Source organism: Manis pentadactyla, chromosome 8, assembly GCF_030020395.1.
Source record: "Manis pentadactyla isolate mManPen7 chromosome 8, mManPen7.hap1, whole genome shotgun sequence".
NCBI classification, from domain to species: domain Eukaryota; kingdom Metazoa; phylum Chordata; class Mammalia; order Pholidota; family Manidae; genus Manis; species Manis pentadactyla.
Window position 1 is genome coordinate 65,794,281 of NC_080026.1, and position 16,348 is coordinate 65,810,628.

General features: G+C 33.9%; 1 protein-coding gene across 3 annotated transcripts in view; it reads right to left on the reverse strand.

The window, feature by feature from the left end:
• BMPR1A (bone morphogenetic protein receptor type 1A) overlaps nucleotides 1-16,348 on the reverse strand; it is a 178,589-nt gene that overhangs the window by 77,138 nt on the left and 85,103 nt on the right. For 2 of the 3 annotated variants that reach the window (XM_036926539.2, XM_057505840.1), the window contains exon 2: nucleotides 2,354-2,468. The exons of the other annotated variant lie outside the window; for it this stretch is intronic. The gene's annotated coding sequence lies outside the window, so the exon portion shown is untranslated. The remainder of the gene's footprint in view (nucleotides 1-2,353; nucleotides 2,469-16,348) is intronic. 3 annotated transcript variants of the gene reach the window in all.

Below are 16,348 nucleotides of genomic sequence, written 5' to 3' on the forward strand. Positions count from 1 at the left end.
CTTTTGTGTATGGGGTTAGACAATAATCCAGTTTCATTCTTTTTCATATAGCTAGCTGTCCAGTTTTGCCAACATGAGCTGTTGAAGAGGCTGTCATTTCCCCACTGCATATCCATGGCTCCTTTATCATTTATTAATTGACTATATATGGTTGGGTTTATACCTGGGCTCTCTAGTCTGTTCCATTGGTCTATGGGTCTGTTCTTGTGCCAGTACCAAATTGTCTTGATTACTGTGGCTTTGTAGTAGAGCTTGAAGTCAGGGACATAATTCCCCCAGCTTTATTCTTCCTTCTCAGGATTGCTTTGGATATTTGAGGTCTTTTGTGATTCCATATGAATTCTAGAACTATTTGCTCTACTTCGTTGAAGAATGCTGTTGGTATTTTGATAGGGATTGCATTAAATCTGTATACTGCTTTAGACAGGATGGCCATTTTGAAAATATTAATTCTTCCTATCCATGAGCACAGGATGTGTTTCCATTTATTGGTATCTTCTTTAATTTCTCTCATGAGTGAGTGTCTTGTAGTTTTCAGAGTATAGGTCTTTCACTTCCTTCGTTAGGTTTATTCCTAGGTATTTTATTCTTTTTGATACAATTGTGAATGGAATGTTTTCCTGATTTCTCTGTCTGCTAGTTCATCATTGGTGTATAGGAATTCAACAGATTTCTGTGTATTAATTTTGTATCCTGCAAATTTGCTGAATTCAGATATTAGATCTAGTAGTTTTGGAGTGGATTCTTTAGGGTTTTTTATGTACAATATCATGTCATCTGCAAACAGGGACAGTTTATCTTCTTTGCCAGTCTGGATGCCTTTCATTTCTTTGTGTTGTCTGATTGCTGTGGCTAGATAAATAGTCACTTTTAATAAAATGCTAACTTCTGAAATCAAACCTTTACTTTTGGTCTAATTTCTAAAATCAAATGACCTTGTCGTGCTCTCTGCTTAAAAATCTTAAAATATTTCACAGAATGGAATTAGCAAGACACAGGAAGAAATGTTGCGATCTGGCCTTACACTGTCTTCGCACACCTCCAGACCCTTACAGTACCTCAACTATACCGAAATCACTGCAGCCTCTCTCTGCATAGGCACTCCCTTTTAGACTGCCATTCTTTTGCACATTCTTTGTGCTCTTCCCTTTGTTTTTCACCAAATTAAGCATAATTCATTATTCAAGACCTCATCTACAAGTAACCTTTGTAAGCAGCTCCTGACCCCTACTCATCAGGCTGAGCGAGGTGGCCCATCTCTATAATTTGAGTGTATCCAGAACATGCATCACAGCTACTTAATGGCTTAACTAATATGCCTTCAGAAACTATTTATTAGTTACTTGGTATGTGTTACATACTGATTATATAACAGTAAATGAAAAATACATGATTCCTCCTATTATAAGGTGACTTTTTTTTTACTTGCAGCACTTGTAATCTCCATTTATAGCACATTACTAAAGCAGAGCAATAAATGTTCAAAAAATGAATGAAGAGTAAAAAATAGTATTAATGCCTTAAGGGAAACATAACTGGGGAGTTAAACCAACTATAAAATCATGCAATAGACTCTAAAACTTCTTTATTAGTATATTGACTTCTACAAATGTATCTCCAAACCTTCCAGTTATAGTCAGTTACTACTAACACAACAATCTCTGAACAAGTACCCACTCAAGAATTTCACTCCCAAAGCCACCACCCTTTGGCAGATTTCTATGATTTCAGGAGGAAAAAACAGAGACCACTTCATTGTGTATGTCCTACCTATGTTTTTTTAAATGTAGATCTCTTAAGAATTCAAACCTCTTATCTGATAATCTGAGTCTCTAAATTTTGGATTTGAAAATAATGAACTTGATTTCTCTGTACATATTGTTTTAGAATATTTATTCTCCCCTATTCCTGGTGTTACTGTAGTTCCTACTTTATATAGTATAGATTCCATCTCCAAGATCTAATATTCTAAGATTAGAATTTTGTCCTGAATTCTAAAATGTGTGAAAAGTTTCAGAAAAATGTAAACATTCATTAATACAATCTTCCATTCTGTACTCTGCCTTCTCATCTTAAGGAAAGAAAGAAAGAATTTAATGCTTATTTCCTACAATTAAAGAAAGTGATACTAGCAATAAATACCTTTTACTTCTGAAGAGGTTCAACATTTCTAAGGAGATGACAATATATTAGAACTACTTATTAACTCATAAGGAAGGTGATTAAAGAAACTAAAGAATCTAAAATAAAGTTGCAGCAAAGATACAGGATTATTTTCAATTGTTAAAAAATACGGTATTTCTTACAATAAGAAACAGTATACCAATTATTTTCTTAGAAGTCTTTTCCTTACCTCAAAGATGTGACTAGATAAAACTGTACTTCCAATTTTCTCCAAACAACTTTGACCTATGCTTCCATCTCATGAATTCCAAGACAGTATTAAACTGATGCATATTTTCATAAATCTGTTTGGAAAAGAAAAGTATTTTGAACTGTAAGAACTTTTTGTCTGAATAACACATGCAGAAGCAATACTAAAAATTTATCATGTGTAAAACTATCCATTTTCAATGTAGAAAGGTTCTACAGTACTTTAGAAACCTATCACCTCACCATTTTCCCAACCTCTGCCCTAAGTTTTCCTTTTTGAGTACTTTCAACTTTATGAAGGTAATAGCTCTGTGGAAAAAATTATTCACATGTAAAATTTCTGTTATTAGCGTACTTTTGGGGAAAAAAATCACATCTCAAATTGAAAAAACAGTAACAGCGAGAAGCAGCACTAAAATTCTTAATCCTGTAATATTCAGATTCCTACTTAGACAAAAATATATTTAACCACCAGCTAGTACCCCTATTTTCACGTTTTAATCACAACGTCTCAGTAAGCAGTTTTAATTGCAGTCTAATGTCTATCTACAATATTAGGAATGGTGAGAGTCAAGAATTAATTGCACTACTTGTTCTAAGTCCATGAGATAGGTTTCAACTGTTACTATTGCCATTAGTAACATCCTACTCTGAAAACGTTTATAAATTTAAATAATGGAAATCATTAAAAATTTTAATTTATTTAAAGATAGGTGCGGTGTGTACTATGAGAGCTTTAAAAATTTCATTGGATGTATCTTTTAACTGAGATTTCAAATAGCAAAGAATTCTGTTTCATATTTAAAAAAGAAAAAACTTAAGCTGTATGAACATTACCTGTGATCCACTACAAGGTAAAAATGCCTTTGTCTTCAAGTCCATTTAGAAGTATCATTTGTGTCACACTGAGATTTAGTAGTCTTGGCAATAATGACTAAATTCATGTAAGCTGGGGCAACGCGAAACGGCCTAGCGTATCAGTTAGCAGCCTTTCTTAAAGACAAGTCTCCACTCAGCAGACAGGCTGCTATAGGACCATGCTAAATCTTTCATGGTCCAACTAAAAACAGACTGACCCTGAAAGCAATCACTAATGCTTTGTGTGCATTTAGGAGCCTTTAACAGTCTTCTCAGTGCACTAGTTTCTTACAACTAACCAGGTCCCTAACATTTCTCACAACTAACCAGGTCCCTAACATTTCTCAGAGTATTCATTCACATTACTGTAAAACTCTTAGACCATTATTCAGAGAAATGAAGGAGGGAAGGAATGGAGACTTGGTGTTTAGTTTTTTTCTGAGACGTTTATAGTCTTAAAAAATTTTTCCTTATGTTAATCAAAAAAATATAAACAAATGCACTGTGTTCCCATTTTAGAAATGGCATAAAGGGTTTGCTCCAAAGCCATTCTTGCCAACAACTCCATTCTTCCCTAAGGGTGTGTGTGGAAGAAACGGGAGGCAATCATTATATTAAATGAAGCTCAGATTAACCTATTCTCACAAAGGTTACAATAGCCCGTCAAAATTAGTGTTTTTAAAAATATGGCCTGATTTTAATTCTACCAGATATTTCCAATGGGTCAAATTTTTTAAAGTTTCAAGATTTAGGCTTAACCTAAAGTTAATAGAAAAGGAGAATAATGAAAACAATCTTAAATATACCATCTTCAAAGTCCAAGACCCAGAATCATATATCCTCCCTCCATACCTCATATGCACAAATACATGATACAACATTACCTATAGAAAACCTTTTCTAAAGGTTGAATTTAACAATAGCTAAGGAAAACCAAGTAAGATTTGACCTCATTACACCAAGTGGTAAATAAAAGACAATCAAAGGATAGGGTGAGCTTCATAGTACAGGTCTTCAAATTTTCTACTAGAAATTGTGTGAATAAAGTAAAGCTTTTCCTAACCTCTGCAATATAGTGCTACAGTCCTATAAGCAGAGATGTACATGCACATAACAGGACTTACATAGGCAAAATGTTCCCAAAAACTTTTTAATCACTTTTACAAGCTTTAGCACTATGAACTTATGTTTAACAACCACAACATATCCAGTCAAAACTGAACACTAAACAGGTAAAATAATAATATTTTCACTAAAGATTGTGTGTCTGAAATTTTTAAGCATGTTCAGTCTAGAAAACACATTAAGCAAAAGGTAATTCTTTTAAAAACACATCAAACTTCTTAATGACTCAAAATAAATTAAAGTCAAACCTTTCTAGATACATTCTAACATTTTCTAATTCAGAGTTAACATTAGAATTTCCTCAAAGTTAGTAGTTGCAAACAAATGTGAGAAGTTCCTTTTAATCACACACTGCCTTTACAAAATATCTTTTCTGGCCATTAAAATGAACACATCTCCCCTGGTTTTCAGAATTATTAAAGTGGTTAACCCTTCAGACAACTGAATACTTTTAACATCACTAATCATACAGAAACCATCAATGACAAACCACTGATTGTGGATATTATCTTTGACTCTGAGGTGTTAGAACATCATCCACTAACATCCTATATTAATTAGTAAGATTTGCTTTATAGGTAAGAACAATATAAATATGCTCTTGATAAATACATAGATTCAGCTAAGACAAAATTTAAGATTACTTTTGAGTTTGTTCCAAATGTCATAGTGGATTTTTAGTATTCACAAGGTCATCAATATTAACTATACATTTTTTCCTTCCACCACACCAGATCCCCCCTTCTTCATCTTCATTTCTCTTCTCTTAGAATCCACAAAAAGCCCTCTACATACTGTACAAATACTACTGTAAACATTATAGCTGCTTTTTATACCATTTTTTAAAAATCAGAACCAAATTACAAAATAATCAGTATTTTATAAAACATTTCAGTTGAGTCCTTTAAACTAAAGGTATTATTACTGTTAAAACCTTCAGTATATTACCTGGAAAATTCAAACAGTATGCTTCAGAAAAACATAATACAGTTTTAGCTGTATGTAACTCGAATGAACAGTACAATTTAGGTTAGTTTACCATGCACTTCTAAATTAAAATATTTAAACCACATAGCACAGAAAGGGAGGTCAACTTATGAATAGGTAGTGTTCTAGATGTTCCAACAGTTTGTTTATAAAGTGAATATAATCTTGATTTTGAAACTCATGATGGCTTTTCTCATAAAACCACAGATATAAGCAGCAGTATTAAACCTATAATACAAATGTTTAGTGCACAATTCTATCAGCACTCTTCTACTTAAGCTTATTTCCATACCAAACTGTAAGTTTCTTATTCATTGCTATATCCTAGAATCTATCACAGTTGTGGCACAGGGAAGGATTTCAACAAATACTTGTTGATCTGAAGTACTGAATAGCAACAACTGAGCTATCTAAAACACCATACCTACGTGAACTACAACACAGAACCAAAATGCAAGATGAAAAAACTTCTTCCAAAAGAGACACAAGAAAGAGATGCTCAACACAGGTTTAGAAAGCTCTAGTCTAAGCTGACTGAAGCAATTTCCATTCTCCTTGCCAAGGAGTGGTTCAGTAACAGGCACCTGATGTAATTCTGGCCAATAAGACAAGAGACTAAGTTTGCTGTGGAGCTTTTAGAAGGGTTTTCCTGGCTGATGAAAAGAAGATACCTAGGTGAAAACTCCCTTTTTTTTTTCAGGCAAATCTGGCTTTGAATTTATTATGCAGAACTATGGCAGCAACCTTAGGACGGTCATAAGGAAAGAGACAGCCTGAAAGGACAACCCAAATGGCAGCATTAAAACAGGGAAAGAACCTGAGTCCTTGGTGATGTTATGACTGAATGAATAAATCCTGGAACCACTTATTAACGTCGATATTTGTACTATATTATATAAATCTTTTTATTTTTTAGGCAGTTTTCAATTACCAAAAGAAACCTAGCAGATATACCAATTTAGACACACCATTTATTTCCATGAATTCAACTGTTATCTACATAAATGATGACACCCTAAATTTATATCTTTTGCAACGCCCCCTACATTTGTATTTTGCAGATACAAAATGGAGCCCATTCTAACTCTGATGTATCTTTCAAATCTGTCTCATCTCCATACATATACAGTGCTGGGTTTTATCTTTCATGTACCCTCCCACCATTCTTATCTTTTCCACTCTATTTCTAAAATACAACCATGCCTCATGAAAAGATTACAAACACCGTAAGTCATTAGGAAAATACAAATTAGAACTATAATTCGATGCCACTACATACCTACTAGAATGACCATAATTAAGACGACAGACAATACCAAGTGTTGGTAAAGGAAGACACAGAAAAACTAGAAGTCTCACACATTGCTATAAAATGATGCAGCCACTTTGGAAAACAGTTTGGAAATTTCTTAATACTGTAATACTGTATGGCTCTGTGTACACAAGATGCTCAGAAAAGGCAAATTAGATAGAAAGCAAAAAAGTGGTTGCCTAGAACAAGGAGTGAAGTGGGAAATTTGGGGAAATTATGGCAACATTCTAAAATATTCACAGTACAACTCTAAAAATTTACTAAAAATTAAAAATCACAAGTACACCTTAAATTTCTTCAGTGATTTCCAATTATGTACAAAATGAAGTCCAAATTCTTTAAGAGGGCATTCAGAGATGGTTATAATCTGCTTTCAATCTATTTAACCTGCTTTATCTTCTATTATAATCTCTGCTAAAAAGCCTCCTACTGGCCAAACTAAACTATTTGCTATTCCCTAAATATGTCAGGCTCTTTAATGGTTTTACTTTTCATAAAACTTGCTATTCTAATTCAAATCAAATTATTCTTATCTTTATCCTTAGCCAAGTAAACTTCCATTTGTCCTCACATACATCCATCTCAAATACCTCCTTCTTTTGTTGAACCCTCCCCACTCCCTATGTAACTACTTGTTCCACAGGAGGTTGGTAATAACACCTTGTAGCACTTACACTGAATTATGATTATCTATTTAGATACACCTTCTTTATTAAGATAACCACCCTAAGTACAGAAAAAGCATTATTTATTTATTTACTTACTTATTTATTGGTATCATTAATCTACAATTACATGAGGAACATTATGTTTACTAGACTCCCCCCATCACCAAGTCCTCTCCACATACCCCATTACAGTCTCTGTCCGTCAATGTAGTAAGATGCTGTAGGGTCACTACTTGTCTTCTCTGTGTTGTACAGCCCTCCCTGTGCCCCCCTCTCATTATACATGCTAATCATAATGCCCCCTTTCTTTCCCCACTCCCTTATCCCTCCCTTCCCATCCATCCTCCCCAGTCCCTATCTCTTTATTAACTGTTAGTCCATTCTTGGATTCTGTGAGTCTGCTGATGTTTCCTTCCTTCAGTTTTTTTCTTTGTTGTTATACTCCACAGATGACTGAAATCATTTGGTACTTATCTTTCTCCGCCTGGCTTATTTCCCTGAGCATAATACCCTCTAACTTCATCCATGTTGTTGCAAATGGTAGCATTTGTTTTCTTCTTAGCGCTGAATAATATTCCATTGTGTATATGTACCACATCTTCTTTATCCATTCATCTACTGATGGACACTTAGGTTGCTTCCAGTTCTTGGCTAGCAATAGCATTTTAGTAATGCTTGTGTCCCTGGTGTTTTAAGCATATTCCAGTGACCAGAGCACTGGAGAGAAACTTATTTTTTTTAAATAAATGACTGATGAAGAATGGCAAGGAAGAGAAATATCCAAAAGTAGGTAAAATGAGCTCTGCACCACAAAGACACCTGTAAAAGGATGGTTATTGTCAATGTTACATATGAAAGAAAACAGGAAGGAAGTCTACCCAGTGTCACCTGAATGTTTACCAGTGTGGAATCAATTAAATAGCCACACTGAATACATAGTCATTAAAAAGAATGAGATGCATCTTACCTATTTGTACTGACACGGATATTCAAAATACCCTTAAATTAAAAAAATTGTAAAATAAGCCACTCTCCATTATTAAAAACAAAAAACACTATATACACAAACAGGAGTGCATGTGTTTGCATGAATGCACATGTGTGAGGAAGGTGAGGAGTGTAAAGGGTATGTGCCACCTGTTCTGAGTGCAGGCAAAAGAGTAGAAACAACCTAAATGTCCACCAACTGATGAATGGATATGTAAAAGGTGGTAGATCCATCTGATGGACTATTACTCAGTCATAAGGATAAATGGAGCCATACAATGAACCAATTCCAACATAACATGGATGAACATTGAAAATAAAAGCAGCCAGACACAAAAAGCCACATACTTGTTTGATTCCATTTATATGAAATATCCAGAATATGCAATTCTTCAGACAGAAAACAAATTAATCATTGTCTGGAACTGGTGATGGAGAGTGATAATGGAGAAAGACACCAAAAGGATGATCCATGAAAGAAAAGAATTGGATAAATAGGACTTCATCAAAATTGAAAATGTTTCCTCTACAAATGACTCTTACAAAGATTAAAAAAACAAGGTGCAGACTGGGAAAATATATCCACAAACCACATACGGGACACAGGAATCAGACTATACAAAAAAATCTCAAAACTCAAAATATTTTTAAAAAATCAGCTATGAAATGGGCAAGAATATGAAGAGATACTTCACTGAAGAAGGTATTTGTATGACAAATAAGCACATGAAAAGATATGGTCAACACTAGCCATCAGAGAAATGCAAATTAAGACTAGGTTGAGATATCACTTGTCAGCAAGTGCTGACAAGAATGTGAAGGAAATGGATCTCTCACATATTGCTGGTGAGAATGTACAACGGCACACTCACTTTGGAAAATGGCCTGGAAGTTTCTTTAAAAATGAAATATACACTTACATGTAACCAAATGCACTCCTGGGACCTACCCCAAATATATGAAAATGAATGTTCACAGTAGCTTTATTTTTAATAGCCAAAAACTGGAAAAACAAAATGTCCTTCAAAAGGTGAATGGTTAAACCATGGTACATCCATACAATGGAATCCTACTCAGCAATAAAAAGGAATAAACTGTAAATTCACACAACCTGAATGGATCCCATATGAGTGAAAAAAAACTGCTATATTACTCCATTTACTAAACACTCTCAAAATGACAAAATTATAGAGATGGCCATGAATGCAAGGGAGATTTTCGTTATGATGGAAACTTGTCTTGATGCTGTGATAGTTACATGAGCCTACACAAATGTTTAAGTGGTAGACCTATAGGTACAAAGTGCACCAATGTAAATTTCTGGCTTGCTAATATACTACATGTAATATGAAGTAACCACTGGAAGGTGAAGGGTACAAGGGATCCCTCCTTACTATTTTTGTAATTTCCTACAAATCTATCAAAATTTTGAAATTTAAAATCTACCTCCTAAAAATGTTGTTTTTACCTTTGCTTTAACTTAGATTTTTCAAATCAACTAGGAAACTGCAATTCTGCAGTGGATTTAGAATCCTACAGGAATGAGGAGTCCCAATAACAGATGTCTAAATAATCCAGCAGTTCCTACACTAAATTCAGAGTCTTCAGTCCCATCTGTAGGCCTCACCCTTGGCTCTGGGAAGCAGTGGCTACTCCTAAGTGAGTGTCAATCTGTTCTGGGTAGCAAACTCAGCAAGTGTGATGCAGACACCTGTAGCAGAATGGCCCCCAAATAACCATCTACCTGTATGTTCTTTTTATTTTATTCTTGTTAAGAACAAAGCATGAAAACCACTTCTATATCCTCTTTTTAACTTTTCTCTATAATTGAATAATATTCAAAGTAATTCAGATTACTTGATACATCTTTCCCTTTCCAAGTACATCCAAATCCAGTCAGTTAGAGAAATATGTATCACTCATTTTTTTCCTGTGGAATTCTGAGACATTATCACTAGATCATGTTTTATTAGTTGATAAATGATAGCACCATGGAGCAAGTTCTTCTGGAGAGTTTCACTACATATAAACAGTAAAATTTCTGCTGTCAGGAATCATCAGGTATTGATTCTAGACTGCTATAGGTTCACCAATTCTAAATGGGCGTTGTTGCACCTTCCCAAATGAAGTATAACGATTATTGAGAAGTGACATTACGAACACCAATTAAGAGTTATGCCACAATTAGCAAAATCATCAGGGACTTAAATTAATATGTAATCGTTTTCTCAGGACTATTAAATGGTTCCAGAAGAGTGTTTGTTGATTTAATTACTTGTTTGTTTTTTTTAGTTTGCATCCCACCCAGTTTTTGTTAACTTTTCTTCCCCTTGCTTACAGTTACCTATAAGTTTGCTAATATAATTATAGCAATCTCTCCCCACTTTTCATTTACATCATCCTTGGAAAGCAGAAAACTAGCTTAATACAGCTTTGTGTTTCAGGGTCAATAGAAATAAAAAGGGTGCATATGATAGCCTGAGGCTGAGGGTATAAAAACGGAACATATCTTCTATTATGATCAAGTAATTTCTATGCAGTGATATAATAATAATTTTTAAAAGACCACTCCAAGGAGAAGAGAAAGATGGGACACCTCAATAAGTCAACCCAGGAAAAAACAAAGGTGGGTGCAGCTAAAAACTATAAACACATTTCAAATGCCTACTAAACACTTCTAACTAACAAGATGCTAGAATTCAAAAAATACAAAACTATCTTGTTCATCCTCTCACAAATCTGTTCCTCTTGAATTCCTTACTGGGCTTAATGTACAACTGTTTACAAGAGACTTTTTGCCATTACCTCACAAAGTTAATAATGTACATACCCAAACACTCAAAAATTCTAGCTCTAGGCATATAACCCAGAGAACCTTCTGTATGTCTACCAGAAAGCATGTACAAGAATATTTAGAGGAGCACTTTAACAGCAAAAACTAGAGGAAACCAAGTGTACAACAGTAAAATGAATAAATTACAGTATATTTATATAATGGTATTACCACTTGGTAGTGAAAATTAATGTACTCAGATAAGTATGTCAACATGAGCAAAATCTCAAAATCATAGTGTTGAACAACAGTCCAAAAAGAATAGATATATAACTTGTGATGCCATTCATATGAAGTTCACAAATAGGAAACACTAAAAAAAAAAGGTGGGAAAACTTAAGAAAAAGTAATAGAATAATATCAAATTTAGAATGATGGTTTCTTCCAGGGATGGAGAAGTCACTGTTCTGAGTCTTGTAAAGTTTCAAAAATGCCATTACATTTCTTGAGATAGGACATTGGGACAGATATATTCAGTTATTATTATCACTCTGTAAAATGTACATCTATATTATATATACCCTTGTACATAGGATAGACGTTAGAATAAAAATTTAATTTTAATCTAAAGCAAATACGGTTAAATGTTGTTTTTTTTTTAATTGGGATATTAGGAACACAGATGTCTGTTACACCACTTCCTTTATTTTTGGAATCTCTCATAACTTAATTTTTTTTTAATTAAGAGCAAAGCACTACAAAATTGTATTCTGAAATTTAAGGACACAGTATCACAAATCCTTAGCAGCAATGAATCAAAACAAGTATATATTAAGCTAGTATAAAAGGAAAGAAGTCAAGGAAAAAAATTTACTTCATCTCCTGATATAATGCAATGGAAAATACACAATGCTATCTATATGGTACTCATTCCAAACAAACTTTAACTTCAGTCATGAAATGCAAAATACAAACAGCAAATTGTGGGGTAGTCTAGTTAAAAAAAAAAAAAAAACTACATGAGATTTCATAAAAGACCATGGGGAGGATGATGGGGTGGGGTGGATGGGAGGATGGAAATAGTGGATTATTTTGAATTAAAGGACACTAAAGAAATATGACAACTAAATGAAATACATATTCTTTGACTGGAACAAAAAATAAAATAGCAATAAAGAATCCTTTTGAAGGTTGGAAAACAGGAGGAAATTTAAACAAGGACAATATATGATATAACATTGTATTAATACTAAATATCTTAGATAAAATAATGTAACTCCTTAAGGAAAACGTAAGAACCTTGTTCTTAGGATACACTTGCTAAAATACCTAGGGGTAAAATATTGAGATGTTTGCAGCTTACTTTGAAATGGCTCAGAAAAAAAGTGTGTTTTTATAAACATAGAGAAAGCAGATGAGGCAAAATGCTATTATCAAGTGAACTGGTGAATAGAGCTGAAAATGGATTGTTTACTATCTGTTCAAATTTTATACAAATTAAAAAGTTTTCATAAACTTTAAAAAAGTTTAAAAAAACTTTAAAAGTAAAAAAACATTTTCAGTTATGAGTTACAACTTTACACACAGGTTTTAGTAAACAATGTCAGTATGACAGAGGTTATTAAAATCAAATATTTTGGCAGGCCTGTAAGAAAGTCCCAAGGATCTTTCCTCCACCAGCAAACTTTAAAACTTTTTTCCTAGAAACTGTAAATTTTAAGTTGTTCAACAGAATGAAAAATTACATTTTGCTTAATGGCTCAAAGATTACAGCTGTGCTTCAGAAACAGTCTCATAATCAGAGAGCTTTTGGGCTTTGTAATAAAATTGTGGCAAGGCAACTATACTATACATAATTTGCAAATATTTTATTTGATACTGGCAAAATCACCATTCTGACACATTTGGACATAATTTTTTTCATTTTTTCATTTTTATTTTGATATCATTAATGTACAACTACTTGAACAACATTATGGTTACTAGACTTCCCCTATTATCAAGTCCCCCCCACATACCCCATTACAGTCACTGCTGGACATAATATTTTTTTTTTAGGCTACTATGAGTTTATTAATGATTTACAATGAATTTGTATTTCATTAAACACTGTGATATGTAATACATTTTTTTTTTTAGAAGTTTATGCTGGTTAAATTACCAACGTAATTGCTTAAATGTTTTATGTAATTTACTGCCATTTTATAGGTTTATGCTTTTCTTTTCTTTTTTTTTTTTTTTTTTTTTTAGATAATTATTTTTTATTGAAGGGTAGTTGACACACAGTATTACATTACATTAGTTTCAAGTGTACAACACAGTGGTAAAACATTTATATACATACTTCTAGGTTCCAGCTATCACCCTACCAAGCTGTTACAATATCTTGACTATATTCCTTATGCTATACATTACATCCCGGTTACTTATTTATTTTACCATTGGAAGTCTGGACATAATATTTTTAAATGTCCTATTTAGCATATAGAAGAATGTCTTAAAATTTCTGAGAACAGATCTATTTCCTAATGATGCATACCCAAAATTTTCAGGATTGCTAAGGCAAGGTAGTAAAGATGGAACAAATTCCTTTAAAACATGGGTAGTTTCCTAAAAAATTAATTATACTTCATAAAAATGGATAACCACCTACCACCTCCAGATGTACTGGTTATGTCAGAATTAAAGCCAATTAACCTGTGTGTAACAGTTGGCTTAATTATTATTTACTAAAACTTAAAACTACCTTCATTAAATATCTAATTGTCATTCATCCAAATATGTGCATCAATGAGATGTTTAAAATGACATCCTAGAAATTACAGGAAAAAAAATCTTCAATTAACAGTACCCATATAAAATCTATCATTTGTATGGGAATATGAAAACGAATCACCTCCAACAGCAAAGGGAAATGGACCACAGATATTTCCTCTAAAGCCAGGTGTGGGACAGTGTTGCTACATGTCCCTAGGTGGGTAAACACATAGGAAAGAAAGCTTTAGCTGGGAAGCCTGCATTTAAGTTCTCATCTCTATGTGATGAGAAGCCAGTAGTTTATTACTGAACAGCACTCACTGTCTTTTAAATCAGTGTATCACATGCCTAAGGGAGGGGCTTGTAAGCAGAATGAGCAACAACCAGGGCAATCACGTAAAATATCAAAAAGCAGCAATAATAGGTTTTGAAGAATTTCAGACAAAACTATTAAAATCAACTATCCCAATACAATGCACATAATCCAACAGTCTGACTATGGACTACCCACCTTCTTGCAAAACATATCTCGTACTTTTGGGGCTAAATTTGTGAGGCTAGTAGATGTGTCTGAATTTTAGAGAATAGCTCTATTATCAACAGGCAAGTGAGACTGAAAGAGAAGGGGTAAGAAAAGATCACTTGATAACTTCCCACGGCACTATAGTAAATTTTAAAACATTTAAGATCATGTCCTGTTAGCAGACATTTTTTAATCAACTTCAGAGGTCATGTCATAAATAAAGGTTAAATAATAGTACTAGATGACAATACAGTCATAAATGTCATACCAACACACATGATGATTAACTGAGAAGTACAAAAACTATTGCTTCATAGGTGAGAGATCCCTGTGGGCTGAACTTAAAGTGCCCTTCCAAAGATTGGCAGAGTTTGCAAGGAGCAAGTGGTGCAAGTTCAAAGGGGCATTCTACCAAGAGGGCCAGGGACCCAGGGAGGGTGCCTTGTGCCTGGCCATTGTCCCACCTGGGACCCAGATTCTGGAGTGGTGAGAAGCAGGATTATCAAAGTATGGCCTGACCCAGATAATAAACACATAGACACCCTGATGCCCATGCCCATAGCAGGTATCAATACTCATTTTCGTTCTCCTTCAATCAGGCATTAAAAACTCCAGTCTTTCTGCATACAGAACCCCTCAATGGCCAAGATGTCAAAAGTCTACGTACTGTTGTTTCAGGAACCAGAAGATAAAGAGAAGAACACATGGTTCAGAGTATAGGCTCTGTAGCCTCACTGAGTACCAAGGTTAGAATCCTGGCTCTGCTACTAACCTTTGATCAAGCTGCTTAACTTCCTCTGTACCCAGTCTGCAAAATAGGGACAATAATTTCATGTATCAGTGGAGTTAATATAGGTGTAACACTTAGAACAATACCAGGCAAATATAAATTAGTACTCTTGTTCTCTATTAATAAGCACTCAACTGTATTCTCAGAGAGTAACTAGAATTTTTATATGAAGGATAATATAAAATGTGTAAGGTTGTCAGGTACAGAAAACATTCTGACTCACTGATGGAAACCATTTAGTACTTAGCAACAATGTCTAATAGCACCAAATACTTGTTAGTTGATTTAAGAACAAAATCCACAACAAAGATTTATTTACTGAGCTCCATTTATTGAACATTTTCTATGTGCCCATGACTGTGTTAAGTTCTATATGCTTGTTACCTTGCTTAAGCCTTAAAACAAACATACAAAGCAGGCAACTCTACTAATTCCATTACAGGTAAGAAAACTAGAGGCATCAGAGTAGGAAGTAACCTGCCCAAGGTCACAAAGTTAATACATAGTAGAGCTGGAATTTTAACCCAGTCAGATTCCAGAGACTGCACTTTTAATCCTAACCCATACAGTAGTACCTTTCTTATCCACAGGAGATATGTTCCAAGATCCCCAGTGGACTCCTGAAACCACAGATAAGACCTAGCACTATGTATAGCATGTTTTTTCCACACAAAAATGTTTAATTTATATTAGGGACAGTAGGAGATTAACAATAACAATAATAAAAAGATAAAACAATTATACTGCAAAGAAAGTTATATGAATATGACCTTTCTCTTAAAATATTTCCTCACCCTTCTTGTGACAATGTGAGATGACAAAATGTCTATATGATGAGATGAAGTGAGGTGAATGATGTGGGAATTGTTATGTAGTGTTAGGCTGGCTACTAATGACATCCTGACAATACATCAAAAGAAGGATCAACTGCTTCCAGACCATGGGTAACTGACACTGCAGAAAGCAAAACCACAGATAATGGCAGACTAATGTACTTTCTCTTTCTAAATTCTAAACCAAAAAAATGGCCATCATATAATAGGATAAATATAAGATACTATTTGAAAGTAATAAAATTTATAAGGGGGAGGGTGATAGCTAAAGGGTATGAGGTTTCATTGTGAGGTGATGAAAATGTTCTAAGATTGTGATAATGGTTACACATATCTGTGGATTTCCTAAAAACCACTTAAGT